General features: G+C 36.9%; 1 long non-coding RNA gene across 1 annotated transcript in view; it reads left to right on the top strand.

Annotated features, from left to right (window-relative positions):
* Positions 1-353: 353 nt before the first annotated feature.
* The window catches only part of LOC139084598 (uncharacterized), a 133,431-nt gene continuing 113,056 nt past the window's right edge, over positions 354-20,728 (top strand). Inside the window, exons 1-2 of the long non-coding RNA XR_011542104.1 lie at positions 354-557; positions 20,010-20,120. This is a non-coding gene — a long non-coding RNA (uncharacterized lncRNA). The remainder of the gene's footprint in view (positions 558-20,009; positions 20,121-20,728) is intronic.

The following is a 20,728-nucleotide window of genomic DNA, read 5'->3' on the forward strand; positions in this document are numbered from 1 at the left end:
TGTACCAGAGCAGTTTTCCTTCAGGAGGAAAAAGAGAAGGTTCCTATAGATGGTTATATTAAAAACATCCTCTATCTTCTATAGTCTTTATTTATGGTTCTTTCTCATGACCCAGAATGCTAAGAATATGTATCTGAGAAGAATTACATTATGAAAATATTTTTTACTTAATTTTTAAAATTTCAAAGAAATAGCATTTATCAATTTGTTATGAGTTGAATTGTGTCCCCCTCAAAATTCACATGTGGAAGTTCTACCCTCCCAGTACCTCCTAATGTGATCTGATTTGGAAGTAGGGTAGTCGCAAATGTAATTGGCTGAGATGAGGTCACAATGGAGTAGGGTGGGCCCTTAATCCAGTATGACTGGTGTCTTCATAAGAGGGGAAACATGGACACAGACAAGCATCCAGGGAGCATGCCATGTGAGCATGAAGACAGCCCTCGGGGAGCATGAAGAAGCCCAGGAGGGATCCTGGAACACATCCTTCTTTCACCTCCCTCAGAAGGAGCCAGCCATGCCAAGACCTTAATTTTGGACTTCTCACCTTCAGAACTGTGAGACCATAAATTTCTATAGCTTAAGATCCCCAGTTTGTGGTGCTGTGTTATGGCAGCCCTAGAAAACTAATGGACAATTTTTTTTTTTATCACTTATCCACTTGCTCCAGTACCTGTGTGTGTGGTAGGTAGCGTGGCCTCCCAAAGATGTGCACACCGTAATGCCTAGACCTGCGAGTAGGCTGTGTCACATGGCAAAGGGGCTTTTTAAATGCAATTAAGGTTATGAACCTTAAGATAGGGAGATGATTCGGGTTATTTTGGATATTCATATATATATATAATGGACACAAAGCCACAAAATAAACTTTCAGGTGGGAGAATGGTGCTCCATCTTCCACGTTATCTGAGACAGAAAACGTAGTGGGCTCAGGGAACCCCGGATATGATGTGACTTGTACTAAAAGCCAAAAGTCTTCAAAGGTCCGAATGAGAATTTTATCTTCTATTATTATTAATACTTATGTGGATTAGAAAGCAACGCTAATTCTATCTGACATTTCAAAGCATATTGAGGACAGTGCAAGATTTTTACATCCGTCAATTATGGGTCCAAAAAAAATGAGAACAGTCTCTTAGGGTTAGTCTTTCATGTTTTCAAAAGGACTATATATGAATAGGAAACCTAGTCTACTGTTTTATGTAGCACTTAATTCTGTGTAGGAAATCAGATTATAAATAGGTAGAGACCTATATTTTTACAAAACAAAAATCTTATTTTGGGTTTCTTTTTGGTTTTTATTTATTTAGAGGCTTTTCAAAGTGATTGCTTTTTCTTAATGCTTGTACCTTGTTTATTTTCCACATTTTTAAAATGCTTCTAACATTTTACGTTTTTGTCTTGTATTCTTAGCCCAGCAATTACCTGTTTTTCCTCTTCTCTTTGTCAAATTGGCTGTTATTTTCCAGTCACTCGCCCACACACTTGCAGATGACCCTTTTACATTTCCCCCATGCCTTAATGACGTTCTCTTCCACCATAAGCCTGAGACACATCTTCTGAAACACACAGAACATCTCTTGTGTCAGGACGTTGGCTGAGCGTCCATCTCTGGCATTATGGGATGCTAATCAAGATCTCTCAGCGTGTGTGCGTGGGCGGCTGTGAGGATGTGCGGCCCCAGATTGCTTTTCAAGAGAGTATTCCTTTATCACATCTGTTTTCAGTACTTTGCCTTTCATGAGAAATAACTGAACATAATCCTTTTACGCTTATCAATTACTGATTAATTTTTTTAAAATCTCAAGTTATGTCTAAATCATTACAGAGAAATCACATTATTTTTTTAAAAAGAGGCCATTTCTGTATAATTATTCCTGACTAACAGAAAGCATGCATATTAGATGGTAGGTGCATTTACACCATTCTCCAGGTTTGCAAAGTTATGAATTTATCTTTTTGTTAAGCTCAGGACTGCTCTTTGCGGGCTGTGGAGACAAGCCCTTGAGTCCCAGCCTCTGGGTTAGGAGGTGTCTGTGCAACGAGCTGGCCCAGGCTGCGCGCAGTCTCTTCCCTCCCAGGCCCCTGCCATCGTTTATGGAGGCCCATAGGTCAGGCGAAGAGAGTGCTGAGCAATGAAGGAGAGAGCTCTCTGCCTTACCATGCAGGGGCAAATTAATACTTTTGGAGTTATATAAAGGAGGTTTTGTGGATATCCCACTGATACGAGGATTAATTCATTACTTGTGGATTATTAATGCATGCTCAGCAAATAGGTTTTTAAGATTGTTAGGAAGAGGAAAACATAGTGGCTAATTAGGCTTCCCAGTTACTTTTTAGATTTCTGTTTGTAGCTTTCAAGAAAAAAATGTGTGCTTTGGCTCAAATGGTCTTTGTTTAAAAAAAATGAAGATTTAGAATTGACAATTTTATGGAAAAATACTCTAAAAGCCTCATCATTTTAGCTCTGGAGAAGAGATTGAAGAATAGACTTCAATTTTCATGTGCTATTATAAACTGAGGAGGTCTAAAAGAGATTTGCTATGATTCCTCAGTTTTGTAAAAGTCTCATTTAAAATTCTCATATCTCGTTTTACATGGGAAAGAAAAAATATTCAAATGCAAAGTAAGGAGAAGAAATAGGTGATGTAAATTTATTTAATCTGATTAGAGACCCGCTTTATCTTTTAGCCGCTTTTGGGATTTGAGGCTTTGATTCTCATCTCGGTCATTTATTCTCCTAAGATTCCAGCAAGACTACAGGACCACAGCTAGTCTATAGGACGTCTTTGAATAAATTAGAACAGGCTCTCCCTCTGGGTGGATGCAACCCTGCAGGTCCAGAGCTTGGTGTCTTAGTGAAAAGAAAGCACCCCCAGAGCAGCATCCCCCGGGGAAATGACTGTACTGGCAGGATGGCTGTGCCGCTGGCTTCAGCCCTGCTCACTCCTCAGTATGGTCTTCTTGTGCATTGGTGCCTCTGGGCCATGCCTTGCCCGCCAGTCAGGCCATGAGTTTGTATGTTGGTTGTATTATTATCAGGACCATTCTCTTATGTTGCTGCCAACCTGCTTATTCTTAAGAAAAAGTTATGTCAGACCTGCAGCTTGACAGCCAGCTGTTTGTGTTCCTACACAGAGCTCCCATTAGAATCCTCTCTCAGGAGAAAGAGCTCAAGTGGAAACAGACCTGTTTACAAATCAGCAGAGGAAATCCATGCCAGCTCTTAAGAATCCCCGGGCATATGAGGGGAACCAAGAGCACAAAAGAGAGAAATGAAGACGAATGAACAACAAAGCTGGTACTAGGAAGACAGAAATAATATAGAAACTAAAGAGAGCTGAAATACAACATACCAACTTAAAACATTTCTTTCATTAATATATCCAGAGAGATGTAGGAAGATATTACAATCAATGTAAAAAACCCAGAATCGTATGGAAAATGAATAATTCAAGAACAAGAAGGAGTTCATAGAAATTAACAAATAAATTCAGATAACTCCAAGGAATGTAGAGCAACAAGATAAAAAACAAAAATATTAGACTACTACGCAGTGCAGATGTGAACAGAATTTATTGAGCGGGGGGATTTTACCAAGATAGAAATAGTAGGGTGTATGCATTCCCTACCTCTCATTGTCCCACACGTAGGCCAGGTGTGGGTGGTCTGCATGATGATGATCAATGCTGCAGCCAAGAGGGGCTGTCCCTTAATGTGCTGGGTATTTATGGGTACAGCGAGGGAACATCTGTGTGACTTTGCAACAGCAGAAACTCCCCGGTCATGTGGGTAATCTTGCTATGGAGGAGGGTCCTTGGGAGCCCACTGGCTGTTGTCATCCTGTTTCTCTGTTGAACTAACTCTGATATCCTGAGCCTGTTCTCTGCTAGGCTACCAAGGCAAAGAGAAAGGCCTCCAGGGTCATCTAGATTGTCTCTCCTCAGAGGCATTGATGATTAGGAGATGCAGCGTCTGACTACAAGGATTCCAAAATGAGAGAAAAAAGAACATGGATAAGAGCACATTTCTCAAGGAAATTAAAAATAATAAGAATTTCTTAGTGCTGAAGAAGGATCCAAATCTTCACACTGAGAGAGTCTAAAGAATGAAGAAAAAGAGAATAAACCCAGACTAAACATATCTTCAAGGTTTCTAGAATAACAAGTATAAAGAGAAGTTTCTAAAATCTTAGGAAGAAAAAGCAAGCAAAAACCATTCAGGTTACATACAAAGAAATGAGAATCAGACTGACAGCAAACTTTTAATATTTATTTATTTTTTTATTGAGGTAACATTGGATTATAACATTATATAGCTTTCAGATGTACATCATAATATATTTCGAATTCTGTGTGGATTACGTCCTGTTCACCACCCAAAAACCAATTATAGTCCATCCCCTCACATGTGAGCCTAGTCACCTCTTTTGCCCTCCCCCTTCCCCCCTCCCCCTATGGTAACCACCAATCCAATCTCCGTTATGTGTGTGTTTGTCGTTGTTTTTATCTTCTACTTATGAGTGAGATCATATGGTATTGGACTTTCTCCCTCTGACTTATTTCACTCAGCATAATACCCTCAAGGACAATCCATGTTGTCACAAATGTCTGGATTTCATAATTTCTTATGGCTGAGTAATATTCCATTGTGTATATATACTAAATCTTCTTTATCCATTCATCCCTTGATGGGCACCTAGGTTTGAAAGCACACTTTTTATCTCTAAAATTCAATGCTAGAAGATAATAGAGGAATGCCTTCAAAAGTCTGAGGGGAAATTATTTGGAAGCTACTTTCGAAATAAGTCTTAGATATCAATCAAGTGTGCCAGAGAAAAAAACAATTTCACACATTTGAGTACTCAAAATATTTACTCCTTCCATGCCTTTGCTTAGAAAGTAAATTAAGTACTCCAGAAAATTGAGAAGTAAATCAAGGGTGACCATGAGATCTGGGAAAGAATGGATCCATCCTAGATGAGTTAGTGAAGGAATTTTCACAATGGTAGCGCAAAGCAGTACCAGAGTACAGAGTGATGCATGAAGATGGAGGCCCCCACGGAGAAAGGAGAGAGTATTCCACTGGATAAATAATATAATTGAGAGGACGGAGAAATTAAAGCACACAAAAACTCTGGGGAAAAGCAAATGGCAAATTCAAAGCTATGGTCCAAGTACAAAGCAAACTAAATTGCATCACAATAATAAGTCACTGATAAAGGATAACAAAAGAATAATTCATTTGACATTTGTACTAGGAACTTTGTCTTTCAAGGATCCCAAGCTCATGACATTGGAATGTAAGAAAGGAAATGCAATCCTCACACGCTAAGTGAACCAAATAGTTAATATTTATATAGTCATAATAACGTAATTCTGTTGACTGGTCTTTCAACTTCTAGAATCAACCTATAAACTAAGCAGAGAAGACTTTTTTGTGGTTGCGGAACAAAATATCCGTGTTTTCCACTTTGAAAGTGTGAAAGTCCTGTTGTGCAGAGAGCAGATGTGAGGGAGCTGCATGGAAAGTGGAAAGAATGGTAAGGGTGCTAATGTTCGCACCTTACAGAGTGAAAGGTGACTGATATTGTAAAAAATTGATGGAGTGGGAAATATTTAAATATGTTATTCAAAGCAACTCAAGTAATCGATAGAAAAGTTTATATAATTATAACTATACAACTTTATGAAAAGGAAAGGTAGTATGAGTCAGTAGAATGAGCAATGTTCTTGCTTTTATAGGGAGTTATCAAAAATATTATTAAAACTGGCAAATGGAGGTATAAATGTATTCCTTAATGTTTTTTCCTAAGTATAAGAAGATTCGAAACAGAAAGAGTTAAGAGTTTGTCTTGGATGAATGGTGTTGGGATGGTGACCTCTGGGGAAGGATGGGGAAAAGGACTATTGCTTTTTGTCATGAGCCCTCTCTATCACTTGATTTATTATTATGTGCATATAGTGCTTTGATGAAACATGAAAAATCACTTGAAAATACATAGAGTATAAATCTATAAACATGAAAACAATCTGGTTATTCTTTAGAATGTGTCTTATTTAGTATATATTAATATTTGGTATTATTTAGCATGTTATACATATACAAAAACTACTAAATTATCATTGTGAAATATTCAAATAATGCTGATAAAGCAAAAATTCCTCTTAACCCTCATCCAATGGTCATATTCTGTGGTTGGTCCTATGAGACCATTTTCTATACTTATATTACACATCTGTGTACATAGACAGCTCCTATGATTGTGATTTATTTGTGTGCATAATTTTAACATAAATAGACCACTCTAAATATTGATATGCAACTTCTTTTTAACTTGGCAATATGTCTCAGAGAGATTTTCAGGTCAATATGTCTAGATTTACTCCATAGTATATTCCTTTTTGTGCTCTCATTTTCTCATATCTAGGAGCAGAATTTCTGGGCAATAGGATACATGCATTTCAAACTTTATATTTATACTCTCTCATGGAGTATATGAAAATGCTGTTTCCTTAAATATTCATCTACCAAGGGTGAGAATAATGTATTAAATATATATCAATGTATTAAGACTACATTACTGTTTAATTTTAAATTCGTCAATTCATATTGTTTTGTGGGATTATTTGATTTACTTCTCATTTTGCTGGAGTGCTTGAGTAAAGATATGGGGGAAATGAATGTTTTGGGTACTCAAATGTCTGAAATCTATGACAACAAAGTTCTAATTTTAGATGAAATGGGGCAAGTTAAAGAAAAATGCAACTCACCAAAACTGACACAAGGTCGTCTGAATAATTCTCTATCTAAGTAATTGAATCTATTAAAAATGAAAAGAGAGATTTTGTTATATATTCTGGATAGCAATCTTTTTCTACAATACATGTTTGAAATAGTTTCTGCTCAGTTGTCACTTGACTTTGAATACTGTTTATGGTGCTCTCTGACATACGGAAGTTTTTAAAATTTATGTACAGCATGTGAGATATTACTAGTGTTCCTGATGTATCTGGTTCATTTCTCCTCCTGGGAACACAGAACATTCTTGTTCTGGCTTCCTTCAGTTTCAGCATGGCCACATGACTGTCTTTGCCCAGTGACATGTAATCAGAAGTGACATGTCACTTCCAGGTGGAAGAATTTAAGAGTTGGTTTACAATTCTCCATGTCATTCTTCCCCTAGCACATTGACCAAAGAGGTCATATGTTTTAAATAGTACAGCTACTAAACAGGGGAAGAATTGGTGCAAATAGAAAACGAATAGTAAGAATGCAGATTTAAATCAAGTTATATGATGAATTACTTTATATAAAAACAAATTCAAAAACTGTTACTGAGTGAAAAACCAAATCTGACTATTTACTGTTTCCTAGAGATATACCTTAAATATAAGAAACAAAAATGTTAAAAATGAAAGGGTAGAAAAGCATATTCAGGGAAACCTAATGAAAGATAGCTGGTGTGGATATGCCAATATCAGATTAAGTGAATATTAAGGCAACAGGCATAGAGAGAAAGGTTGACATTTCATCATGATTAAAGGATAAAACAACCAGGAAGATTTAACAATTCTTAATTAAAATAAACCAAATTGCATAGCTCAAAGTATATAAATATATAAAGAAAATTATCTAGAGCCCAAATTGATCAAAATAAAAGGAAAAATATACAAACTCAATTTGTCTCAGAAAGTGATAATGCAGCAGATTAAATATGGGAACAGATATAAAAGAGCTCAATGTCTTGATTAACAACATGATTGTTATGTAAAACACCACACCCAGCAATTAGAATGCACACTTCTTCAGGTACTTATGGATTATTTAACTAAATCAACCATATTTAGGGCCATAAAGCAAGTCAATAGATTTTAAACCATTAAAATCTTGCAGAATATGCTTGTTGACCACAATTGAAACAAGCTAGTCATAAAAAACAAAATGCTAAATAAGAATACCCAAATGTTTCTAAATTAGACAGTTTACCCCTAAAGAGCCCAAGAAAAATGCAATGACAAGTAGAAAATATATAGAACTAAAGCGTCATAAAAATTATGACACATTGAAACCTGTGACAGACAGCTGAAACTGCACTTAGCAGGGAATTGATTTCCTTAAATAGAAGAAAAGATGAAAATCGGTGACCTACATATTTGTCCCAAGAAGTTAGAAAAAGAACAACAAATTAAATTTAAAGCACGTATACAGAAAAAATGTAATAAAAGAGAACAAAATTGCAATAGACAAAAACCAACAAAGACAAAATTTAGGTTTTAAAAGACTAATAAAATTGACTAACTCATAGTAAGACTAATAAAAACAAATTGAAGTTATAAATGACTGCTATTGAGAACTTAAAAGAGATATCACAACAAATCCTACAGAAATTACAAATAATATAAAAGGAAATTCAGAACAACTCTATGACAACAGATTTTTAATTTAGATGACGTAAAGTTCAAGAAGAATGTATTTTATTAAAACTGAGAAAAGAAGAAAGTTTGAATAATTCTAGGTTTAAGTACTTGGATCTATTATAAATGAAAAGAGAGAAAGTATCCAGGCTTCAGTAGATTTCCATAATAAGTTGGAGGGGCATAAGTTGTTATAAATGAGAAGCTTGCGACTGAAAAGAACAAGTGTTTCTTACAAGAATGGATGTGACTAGCACTATGGAGCAGGCAAGACTCTCACACCAGTTCTGGAACTTGAGGGCTCTGAGATGTGAACACATGAGTCACCTTTATTAGAGAGAGCAGCAGGGAATTTGTGCTAATAGAGGAAAGTTCTCCTTCAATCAGGGAAGGGGCTTAGAGGGAAATATCACTGAAGAAGTTTAGGATTTTTGGAAATATCTGAAATTCAGAAACTTACAGGTTAATTATGAATACATATATTATCAGAGAGTTTCAACACAAGTTTGTTAAAGACAGTGATGTGGACATGTTGTGTTTGAACAAAAAAGCAATTCCACCTTACTCTTTTGATATTTATTTATTATATGTTTGTTTTTTTTGAGGAAGATTAGCCCTGAGCTAATAACCGTGCCCATCTTCCTCTATTTTATATGTGGGATGCCTGCCACAGCATGGCTTGATGAGTGGTGCGTAGGTCTGCTCCTGGGATCCGAACTGGTGAATCCTGGGCTGCCAAAGGGGTGCGCAGAAACTGAACCGCTATGCCATCGGGCCGGCCCCTTGATATTTATTTTGGTGACCTTTTTTTTTTTAATTGTTAGGGGATACAACAGATATCTGACCATTTCAATCCTGACTCTTCCCTCTTCTTTAAGCCTTATCCCATCCAGAAATATAACCATTGAGGTGTATTGGGTTGAAGTGTGGGATGCGCTATAGGTGTCTGCTATACACATTTACAGGGTAATGAGCTTTTAAGAGGAACAAGGGTTTAATTTGTTTTAATAGACTGTGTAAAAATATCCATTCTCCCAATGTGAACACCTCTGTGAATATAGCCACATCAAAATAGCTCTGACAAAATTTCAGGTATTCTTGTCAAAATATAAGATGGGGACAGTGGAGAGGACAGAGTTCAGTCAGCTGGCCTGTTGTTTTTATTCTCAGTTTTTCTACCTTGGGGATGGGTGTCGATGTGGACTCCTGGGGGAAAGCAGAAACGACAGGTGACCTGGGTAACTTTGTCAATACAATAACTGGACCTCCTGGCAAATAGATTAATGATATTTGCTAGAACATTCTTATTTGTGGAATGCTCTTAACAGGATGTCTCTGTTTAAAGGTTGCCTGTGGTAAATAAGTTCCCTGAAATAATCTCACATAAGCTGGAGTATAAAACGGATCTGTTTCATAAACTAAACATCCCACTGTGAGGAAGTAACTTCTAAATACCTCGCTTACTGTGGGCCCTAGAACAGGTGTCTGTGGCAAGAAGAAAGGATTTGGGAACCACCCTCAAAGCCCCAGACCTCTCTATATTTAATTTGAGCTTCCTGATTGCTTATATCTTTGAAATTGTTAGTAAAACCTGTTAACAGATAAGATCTTTGGTTCATTTGAGTCTGAAATGACAATATGATTCTATGCATTTGCTCAGGCATCTATGTGAGTCTCTGGTTTCAGAAAAGGCTTTTTGGAAGAGCTGAGCCTGAAAGCTGAGCACAGGTTGATTAGTCAAGGAGGGTACAGGTAGATAAAAGGAGCATGAGCAAGGTGAACAAATAGTAATAAACTCTGTGAAGGACAGTGTCACTGGCAGTGACAGGAGATAAAGTTAATAAAATAGGACAGGGCCAGATCATGAAGAGCGTGGGCCGTGCTAAGGGATCTGGCTCTGGCCGGCTGGTGAGAGGGAGCATTGCTGGAACTTTACAGCAGAGAAACGTGCCCAGGATAACAGACAGAACAAGATGGAGACCCTCGGCATGCTATTTTGAGAGGAAGCAGAGAGACTGGTGAGGAAGTTATTGGAGTAGCTCAGGTGAGAAGTGGTGAGGGCCTGAACCAGGAAAATAGTGCTAGGGATGCAGCAGAAGGAATGCTTCTAAGAAGTATTTTGGAGAAAAAGCTTTTAGGACTTGCTGACTGGTTGGGTATAGGGCTTGAAGCAGAGATAGAGTCCAAGGTGAGAGGTGAGGGCAAGGTTTCTAGCTGGAATGACAGATTAGATGGTGATGCTATGAGATGAGAGTGTGTGCAGGAGAAGAAACAGGGTTTAGGGGGCATGTGATGAGTTCTGTTTGAAGCATATGAAGCTTGAGGTGCTGTGGGGTATTGAGGTAGATGTAGCTGCATGTGACTGGGCCCTAAGAACCTAGAGAAGCTCAGAGGTGAGGTCTGGAGTGGGCATCACCTGCCTGTGGTTTGCAGTTGAAACTATGGCAGCAGATGAGATTGCTGACAAGGAAGGAATGGAGTAAAAAGGTCAGGTTAATTTATAATTTTTATTGAGCAAAATGTCTGTTTATCATTGAATTCTTCAGGACTCTTGTTAAATAAGGTAAATTTATTGTGATCCTTCTATTTAGAGAAGATATAGGATTATCTTCCTGGGTAACTTGGAAAAGCAGCGTATTAGTATAATGTGATGATATTATCTAGTCTCCACAAGGGATTATTCATGCTATATACAATGAGGGTATAATTTCATTTGTCCTCATTATTCTAATGAATAGGAAATCCTGCTAGCTGCAGTCAAGGAGATGAGGAAAGCCTAAAAATAGGTACCATTTTTCAAGTGCTTTCTCTGTGCCAAAGATTTCATGGCAAGGACCAAATCACACGTATCTTTATATTGCTATCATTGTGTACTCAGTAAGCACACAATAATTGTCATACAAATGAAACTGTGCATATGTGAAGTCCTTCATGTTTTTTAGAAGGAGGATCTATGCTAAGCATAAGCTAAACACTTTTACTATTATTATTAATAACATTGAGGAATACCAATATCTTAGCTTCCTGAAAGTTTTTATTGCATGTAAGTAGCTCACAACTACTGTATATTGTCAATTCATCACTTTATGAGATTCCTTTATTGTTAAGTTTGGATGATTGCTGGCTTTATTAAACTCAGTGTAATATTGGATTTTCATTACAAATTTTCATTTTCACGGGTAATAATGTTTTCCACAATGCAACACTGTTCATTTGTTACTTAATTTTCATTTTTTGAGCTTTTGGTTTTGCACACATTCTAAAATGGATAAGCACAAGGAAACCCTCTTGTGACTAAAGATTTCTTATACTTCAACCTTTGGAAAATTTACAGAAACATTACGTGTCATCCCATTACAATATTGGCACATGGGATTCAAGTCTCATTTTGGAAAATATTTTGTCAGAGCAAGAAAGGGCACTTCTTTCCCTTCCTTTCTCTATTATTCTTTGCTACAGATGAGAATTTGATACACAAACGAACATTCCTAGTATGGAGAGAAATGATCGTCAAGATGACCTAACGTAGAGAATGCTGGAATCAAGATATTACACGTGACAGAGCATTTTAATTAAAATGCACTTCTATTATAATTTTTCCTACCTTAGGAATTGCTTTTTTATTTTTGTATTTCTGATAATCTTGATATTTCCTTGGCTGGTATTTAGCATTTTGTGTTGTATCTCTGCCTTACCTGGAGATATTTATCATGTCGTTCTCAATTGCTTTCTATTAGTAAGACCTTTCTCATTGGGAATAAAATTTCTCTTCATTTAAAAATCTAGTCGGTTTAATGCAGTCTTATAATGACTTATTACTCAACAACAGCGTTTTGAATAAAATGTTAATTACACCATGAAACTTCAATTATCATAATGATGGTAACACTTGAATTTTCGTTTTTAATTCCTTCAGTGAATTAACTCTTTCTCTTATGACAGTGTCATGTAATATGCAGGGCCTGAGAATAACAGAACAGTCCTAGCTTGAACACAGATTAGCCCAGTGACTTTGGACCAGTCTTGGAATTCATCTGGCCTTCAGTTTATTCAATTGTCTAATGCAGGAATTTCACCTCCTTCAAGCTCTAATTTTCTGATCCTGATTCTTGCGACTGCTTTGTTTTCTCTTTTGTCTCCCTTGTCCCCCATTCCCCACTCCTGTCTTTCTCCATTTTCCATGGTCAGGTCTAAGAACTCACCCTGAAGCCAGCACTTTTCCTGCAGAGATTAAGAATTAACAGTCATGGTGCAGTTTGAACATCACTGGCTCAGTGGTCCCTTTGGGAATTTACAAAGACAGCCCTGTTTGTGTGAGCTGTAAAAAGAATGCTAAACTGGTAACTGTAAAAATATAAGCTTAAAGCCTAAAATGAAAATATTGTTTAGAATTTAAATGTTAAAAATGCTCTGGATCTGTTGTGCCTTTGAGGCTGAACAAGTTTTGTGCAGCCTGATTTTATATGTGATAGTGCTATTTCTGTCGGTCAACACAACACGATGACATCTTTAAATGAAGGTCCATGAAACGGTGGGTCAGAAGCCTTTAGGGGGTCACCATTTCACCAGGAGAAATATAGTCCTTTAAATGTCAGCAAAATGAAAGGACACTGTCCTTTTCTATTAGTATTTATATATCTACCTGCACTTGGAGGAAATTTTCTTTTCTAAGCCCTCTCATTCTTTCTCAAGATATTTCTGTAAAAATGAGCAAATAATTTTGTAGTATGAGGAGCATGTTTGCAGATCTATTTGTGTAATGTTGATGCAAATACCAAAAATAAAAGCAAATGCCAGAAATACAAAATAATTTAGAATATTGGTAGGGAAAAACCAGCTGTTAATATAAAGAAAGAAATACAAAGAAGAAAATCTATACTGACAGGTCAGTGCCAGCAGGAGATAGCTGCCTGTTTATTACTTTATATTGGAAAGAAAAAATTGAAATATAAAAACTTTCTGGAGAACTACATTCCACTTGTAGTTTGAGAACAGAATTTCTAACCTCTTTTGCTTGTGGGGAGCTAGAGACATTGAATGTAGTGAGAAGAACTTGGTTCGGTGAAAACTTCAGCACACACTGGCTGCATGAGAGGCAAGATGCTAATTCAGATATGAACCTTTGTTCATTACCTAGGAAACTCAGGCAATCTTAACTGGTTTGTGTGAGTCAAGGATTAAGGGGAGCATCAAAATGAGATGATAAATATAAAAGTATCAAAAACTATGTATATATAGTAAAGCATCAATATTTTGTAGACAAATCATATTTGCAATTCCAACTTTATATGTTTTTGTACTAATTTACTTCTATTTATACACTGGTTTAAATCATAAATAAATTCTTGGCAGTTTAGAAGAAAATGGTAAAATGTAAATTTGAATGAACTTAAAATTGAAAAAAGGTGAATTAGAATAGGAAGTAGCTTCTGGGGGAATATTGTTTCCCAGTTGTGCAGGCCAGATGTGCCAAATAACGGTTATAGTTGAGGCATGAATTTGGTTCTGAGTTTCTTGAAGACATAACAAAAAAGGGAGATATTCACTTATATAGATCATATTGTTTAATAACGTACGCTGTGCTTGTTTGAGTATGGAATATGAATAACCCTTTCTGACATCTCTGAAATAAAAATTTTACTTAGAATTTCATGGAAGAGGCAATAAGCAACTTAGGGATAAAGTCCTCAAAAGAAAACAAACAAACAAACAAAACCTCTAATGAGGCAGGGGCTATTTCTTTTATTGCCCCTCCATAAAGACCAAGGATATAATAGCACATGTCATTCAGGCACAGCAAAGAAATACAGCTCAACTAGGCATCTTTCTGATGATTTTGGTGGATACAAAGATAAAACCTAGACTATCAAAGTTATTTTTTAGCTTGCCTCGGAGCAACACTTCGTGAAGAAACAAATTCATGTCTTAGCTTAAATAGTTATTGAGCATCTGTGATGTGCAAAATACTGATAGTACTGGTAGAGGATGTCCATTTACCTAGATCATTTAATGTCAGTCACTATTAGCATCCTGTTTCACTTCATCTCTTTACTCAAACCTCCATCAGCACCACTGTCATCCTCACTCTAAGCTGATGACCTTGTTTCTTTCTCTCCGGAGAAAACAGAAGTAGTCAAAAGGTGTTTCCTCATGTATCCATTCCAATCTCCCTGCCTCCACACTGTACACCATATGCTCTGCCATTCCTCCTCCTGTATGTGAACCACCATTGAGCCGAGCCATCCAAAACCACATATACGCAAGGATGTTGTTCCAACATTTGTCCCCTCAGTCTTCTACATTAACATTTTTTCCTCTTTTCTGGATCATTTTTGTCAGCATACAGGCTTGTTATCATTTCTGCCTTGAAAATATCTTCCTTGACACTACATCTTCTGGGTTCCCATCTCATTTCTCTGTTCTATTTGTGACAAGAATCCTTGAAATAGTTTCTACTGTTCATTTTCTCCCATTTTTGCTTAAACAGACTCTAATCAAATTTTGTCCCCATTAGTTTGCCAAAACTGTTCTTCTCAGGGTTACTAGTGTCCTCTGTTTTGCTAAATTTAATGGTCAATTCTCACTCCTTACATTTCCTGACCTATCCCTTGCAATGCTTCTCTCATTTGGCTACTGGAAACTGATGCTTTCCTGGTTTTCCTGGAACTCCTTTGTAGCTCCTTCTCAGCATCTGTGACTGTTTGCTTATCTCTCTGACCTCCCTAACTGCTGGAATATCCCAGGGCTCGCTCTTTAGGTCTCTTCTCTTTCTGATCTATAACCAATCTCTTAATGATCTCATTTAGTCTCATGGTTTCAACATTGTTTAGATCAGTAGTTATCAATCCTCACCACCTGTTCATTACTGCGTGCTAATCCTCATTGCATCCTGACCCAGGGAGCTTTTGTAAAAACTGTCAGAAACCACAAATAATATGATTTAATTGGTTTGTGCTGAGGCCCAGGAAATGGTACATTTTAGAAGCTCTCTGGTTGATTCTGTGTGGAGCCAGACTTAAGAAGAAGCACACATTTTAGGTGGGAACTAAAACTCAGTTCTGCACAGAAAGAAGAGAAGATTTGTCCTTTACTAGCACACCCAATCAATCACTTATCACTCCTAAATGTCTTTTAAATAACTGTTTTCCTTTCCATTCATGCCGTTTATGGTTTATTTGGCTCACTGAGTGAGATTCATACGTAAAACTAAGAGGGCAAAGAGAATGATGAATAAGACAATCGGCATTTTCTAGTGTTTTCACTATCCATTGCTTTAACTTCCTTACCCTTAGAAAGATGTATTATTTTCCAATTGTTTTCATAATTAATGATTATATTTTAGAGTAACCATGAAGGCAGATTTTTAGAAGAACAAAACAGGTTGTAATAGACTATGTGACTTATGATTCAACGTTGGCCTCTGTGTGTGTAGGTTCTCTCTAGGAGGGAGGTCAGTACAAGGCTTATTTTCTTTCTACTAGTTCTGTATTTTTATTAAATAGGCTTTATAATCATAACATACAATAAATGATAATTTAAGGATACATTTTACTTTAAAATGAAAACCTCATGACATATAACTATGCATATATTTTACATATTTGTAAATATTTTACATATTTTTACCTTTTAACCATATTTTTGCATATTTGTTCAAATATTTTGCTCACCTTTTGATTCTTAGTCAGAGTAGTTTTTGCTTAATTGCTCTGTATATTAGAAAATAACACAAAGAAATAAGAAAATTCCATGTATTAAAAACTCCAACTAAGTAACACAAATTAGAAGTTACCAAGGTGTCAAGGTAAAGTGATAATTTCCTTTGCTTTTTTCCATAATCAGACTTCCTCTGACATTAGCATCAAGCAGCCCTATGTTAGTTTTCACTATCTATTATCATTTTTATAATAAAAGGCATATTTTCTACACAGATTAAAATGAAATAACTTATGTAATTAAACCTGAAGATCCTAACTTTCAGAAATGCAGATGGCTGTACTTTTCAATGGCAACCATGACCTTAGGCTAGTAATATATTTCTCCTGCTAGGCTAAACATCTTTCAAGCTTATCTCATGGTAATTTAAGGATTAATTGCTTCAGGAATCAAGATTAGGCAAGTTGTTTTATTGTAATGAAATCAAAGAGCATCTTGCTAGTGACTCTATCAACACTGCAATCACCATTTATCAGAATAATGCAGTTTTGTGGTATTTGGTTTGAAAAAAGAATAAGATTGACTTAATCTTCCTCTTTATTTTCAAAGAATGCTGCCCCCTCCTTTAAAAACACCTCACGTGTGTCTTCAGAATGACCCACTTATCGGTGCTTTGCTATAATGCAGAGTACTTGAGTCAGAGTGTGTTGCAGGACACTTTTAGCTCTCTGCATTCCCAAACCATGCCAGGACCTCATTTCCAGCTCCTTCGCACAGAGGTTGTCACAGTAGCTGAAGGCAGCTTCCAAGTAGTGGACATCACATTAGTTGGACAGTGAACATGCAAAAAAGGAAAGCTATACTATGCAGGGAATACTGAATTACAGATGGATAGTTGTCTATAAATGAATAGTTACTGTTTTTGATTATAGAATTTACTCATTTGGTTACAACTTATCAAAATGTAATCCTTGAGGTTTGCCTTCATAGATACAATTAAGATTGTGCTTGTATGTGCCTCCCTTAGCAATTTAGGCTAATTTCTCTCTCCTCAGGGTGGCTTTGCCTGTTGTTTGGGATTTTTGCCTCTAGATGGCAGTATAGGGTGCATAATCAAGAGTTCTGTTCACGTTGGTTTTGAGCTAGGGCTCTCAAAGACTGTGCTGGATGAGATACTGAATTTCAGAAGTATTTCCAATATCCTGTGTTATAGAAAACAGAGATTAATTAGTCATACTGATTAATTTGCCTATTAATGGCATGTCACTTCGTGCATGAAGTCATGTAATACTCTTGTCTTTTGATGTTTGAAAATTAGGGAAATGTTTATGCCTGAACAAAATAGACCGGGACATAAACCCCAAGCAAGACTGTTTCTTTGTTTTCATGACAACAACTTAAAGATTTTGGGGTTTAATTTTCACTAATGTCTGCTTTCGAGTGGGTGTTGCCGATAATGAAGGTGTTGTTCATAAAAGAGGAACATATCTGTTTTCTTAATTATACATTTGATACACTCTCAATACGTACCCAAAGACTTCCTTTTCTAGGCAATTCCATTTGAAAGCAGTGACACACACTTAACCTTGATTATCCCTAAAATTTTTACCTCATATATCTCCCTTTCCCTAATTTTAAGATTGGTGGTCTGGTGGTTAAGATTCGGCATTCTCACCATCATAGACGGGTTCCTTTCCCCATCAAGGAACCATGCCACCTGTCTGTTTGTTGTTAGACTGGAGGCTGTGTGTTGCTGGGATGCTGAAAGCTATGCCACCAGGATTTCAAATATCAGCAGAGTCACCCATGGTGGACAGGTTTCAGCAGAGCTTCCAGACTAGAAAGACTAGGAAAAAGGACCTGGCCACCCACTTCCAAAGACATTGGCCATGAAAACCCTATTAATAGCAGCAGAGCATTGTCTTATATAGTGCTGGAAGGTGAGAGGACAGAGCATGGCGCAAAAAGACCAGGCAGGGTTCTGCTCTGCTGTACACGGGGGCCCTAGAAGTCAGAATCTACTCAAGGGCACTAACAAAAGTTTTATGATAAGAGGGGAGGGCCTTTTTTTCCCTTTTGGAGTTATGCACCATCTGCACTTTAAAATAATAACTGCTGTCCCTGGAATAAAAAGTATTTCATAGCTGCCCTGCGTATCTCTTTTCCAGCAGTTCATGGCTGTTAGTATTTCTTCCTTGCCACCTCTCTCTTCCATTTTTTCCTCCCTCCCTTCCTCCTTCTCTCTCACTCTCTCTCTCTTTTTCTTCCTTATGCCTCCCTCCCTTCCTTCTGTCCTTCCTTTCTCTCTCCTCCCCCACTCCCTCCTTCCCTCCCTTCCTTTTTTTCTTCTCTGGAGTGGGTGTATTGAAGAGTGCAGCCTTGGAGAGCAGCCCTGAGTTGAATTCTCCTGAAACCTCATGCCTATTGAGTAACCTTAGAAAAATGAGTTAACTTTTTGAATATTATTTTTTTCATCTGTAAGATAGGGCAAATCACACTTTGATCATAATCCTGAAGGGAGACAAATGAGTAAATGTGTGCAAATCGCCTGGCATATATTATCACTATATATGCATATATACACAAGTGAAGTTAATTTCATCTTCACGGCAGGAGCTGAATAAATGGTAGTTATTACTATGTGAACATTCTTTTGATATTTTAGTATAATTTTATTTCCATAGAACATGCATATGTTATTTAAATGAAATATTACTTATAATTTCTCAGTAACTTAAGGTTATTTCACTCTCAGATCACCAATGCTCACAGTCCTGAGTTATATCACCTTGGGTCAGATGCTTGCATCCACTGGGTAGGGACAGCAGTAGAGCAAGTCTAAACCAGGCATCAGAGCTTCTGGCTCTGCCACTAACTAACCCTGGGCCCTTTTGTGAATCTTTTCTTTGGTAGGGGAGTGTACTTAATTTTCCTATGAGATTTAAAAAGGAGATTATTTTATCTGTCTTCCCAGGGCCACTCACAGGTTGGGCCACCTCCAGATGGGAAGCCAATAGTCAGAAATGGGGCATGATCAATTTCCTCTTTATGCCTTTCATTTCTCTCTCTTCTCACCAGCTAGCTCTCCATACTTTCTGACCCCTCTGGGATCTAATAGAGAGGGGCCATTTGATGGTGGAGATGAGAAGGGACAGAGAAGGTTGTTAAATTAGACACTAATTTCATGACATGTTTGTAGCTTCCTCAGAGATACCACCTCTCTTCTCTTCCTGAAGCTGGAGATTTCTAACCAGACATTTCCTGGATCCTACAAAATGCATCTCCTCTGGCTCACTTTTGAATTTCCCCTCAACCCCTGACGTCTTGCCTTTCTCCTTAGCTGGTCCTCTTAGGCAACCCCAAGCCAGTGTCTGGTTCATGGGAAAAGTGGATGTGGGTCGACTTGTGAAGATTTATTGAGATTAACTGCACACTGATAATGCTTAATAGACCCTTTCTCTAATCTCTAACTTCTTTTATAGGCAGGGAGTGGGTTGTCATCTAAGAATTGCATAACTGGCTTCTCCCCACTTATGTGCAAGTCTTACTTAAATGGTCTAGCTCCTCATTTTGGAATGTCAAAGTATTATCATTTGTTGTTTTGATCTAAGTCCTTGGGTTCTGGATGAAAATGAAACAATAAACTCCCATTTTATATCCTATTCCATCCAGATTGGTTAAGTAACACCAGCCTTGCCATTTGTGTAGTTATTGGCACCATTTCATAAAAAGTGAAAAATGTATATTAAAAAAACTTAAAGTTTCCTTTTACCTTCTTTTTTCACTTCATGCATTAACTGACCCTATTTGCAGTTCATTATTTCTGTTTAAATTTTAAGTGATAAATTTTAGTTGACTTTCTAATGGATATCATTTGATTGCCTGATTGATTGGTGATTGATTCGAATGGATTTATTTCTTATCTATCCTTTATAGTTATAGATTTTGAGATAAGGAGATGAGCCAAAAACATCCAAGAGCGACCTTCGAAGCACTAACACCCTCAACTGACACATGAAACTGACCATTAAGTTCCACTGTTTTCTGGTGAGTCAGCAAACCATTCTGATAACATGCTGTTGGCCTTATTGTTTGCTACAGAATTCCTGAACAGAACTGAACTATAGAACAGAATGATAGAATAAATGCAGCAGTGATGGCTTGAGTGGCTAAAACCTGAGATGATTGAGAAATAAATGCTTCCTCAGGGAAGAAAGTGTTTGTTCCAGAGCTCAGAGGCACAAATAGCTATGAGATCCTACAAAAGAAAATGAAATCACCTCTAAATTAATAAATTGCAGGAAGTTTTTTTCAAAGTATGTGTTTCATATACCCTTTTGATCATAGAGTTAGTATAAAATATAAATATTAATATATTCTTTAAGATTTAATCAAAAAGGTTTTAAAATGTAGTTCTCAAGAGTAGACAGTGACCTTAAAATTGGGCTATACAAATAAATCACATTCTACTGGCAAAGGATTAGGCAAAATAAATTATTGAACTTTAAAAGACTAATAAATTATGTTCTACTTTATTGTGATGTATTTTAGTCAACAATGAAGTTGATGTATTTCAGTTCAGTTTTTCAAGCATTTTGAATAGAAAATTCTGTTTTCTCTTCAACTTCTATTCGTATACTGAACATGGAACATTT

This window comes from Equus przewalskii, chromosome 7 (genome assembly GCF_037783145.1).
Source record: "Equus przewalskii isolate Varuska chromosome 7, EquPr2, whole genome shotgun sequence".
Lineage (NCBI taxonomy): Eukaryota > Metazoa > Chordata > Mammalia > Perissodactyla > Equidae > Equus > Equus przewalskii.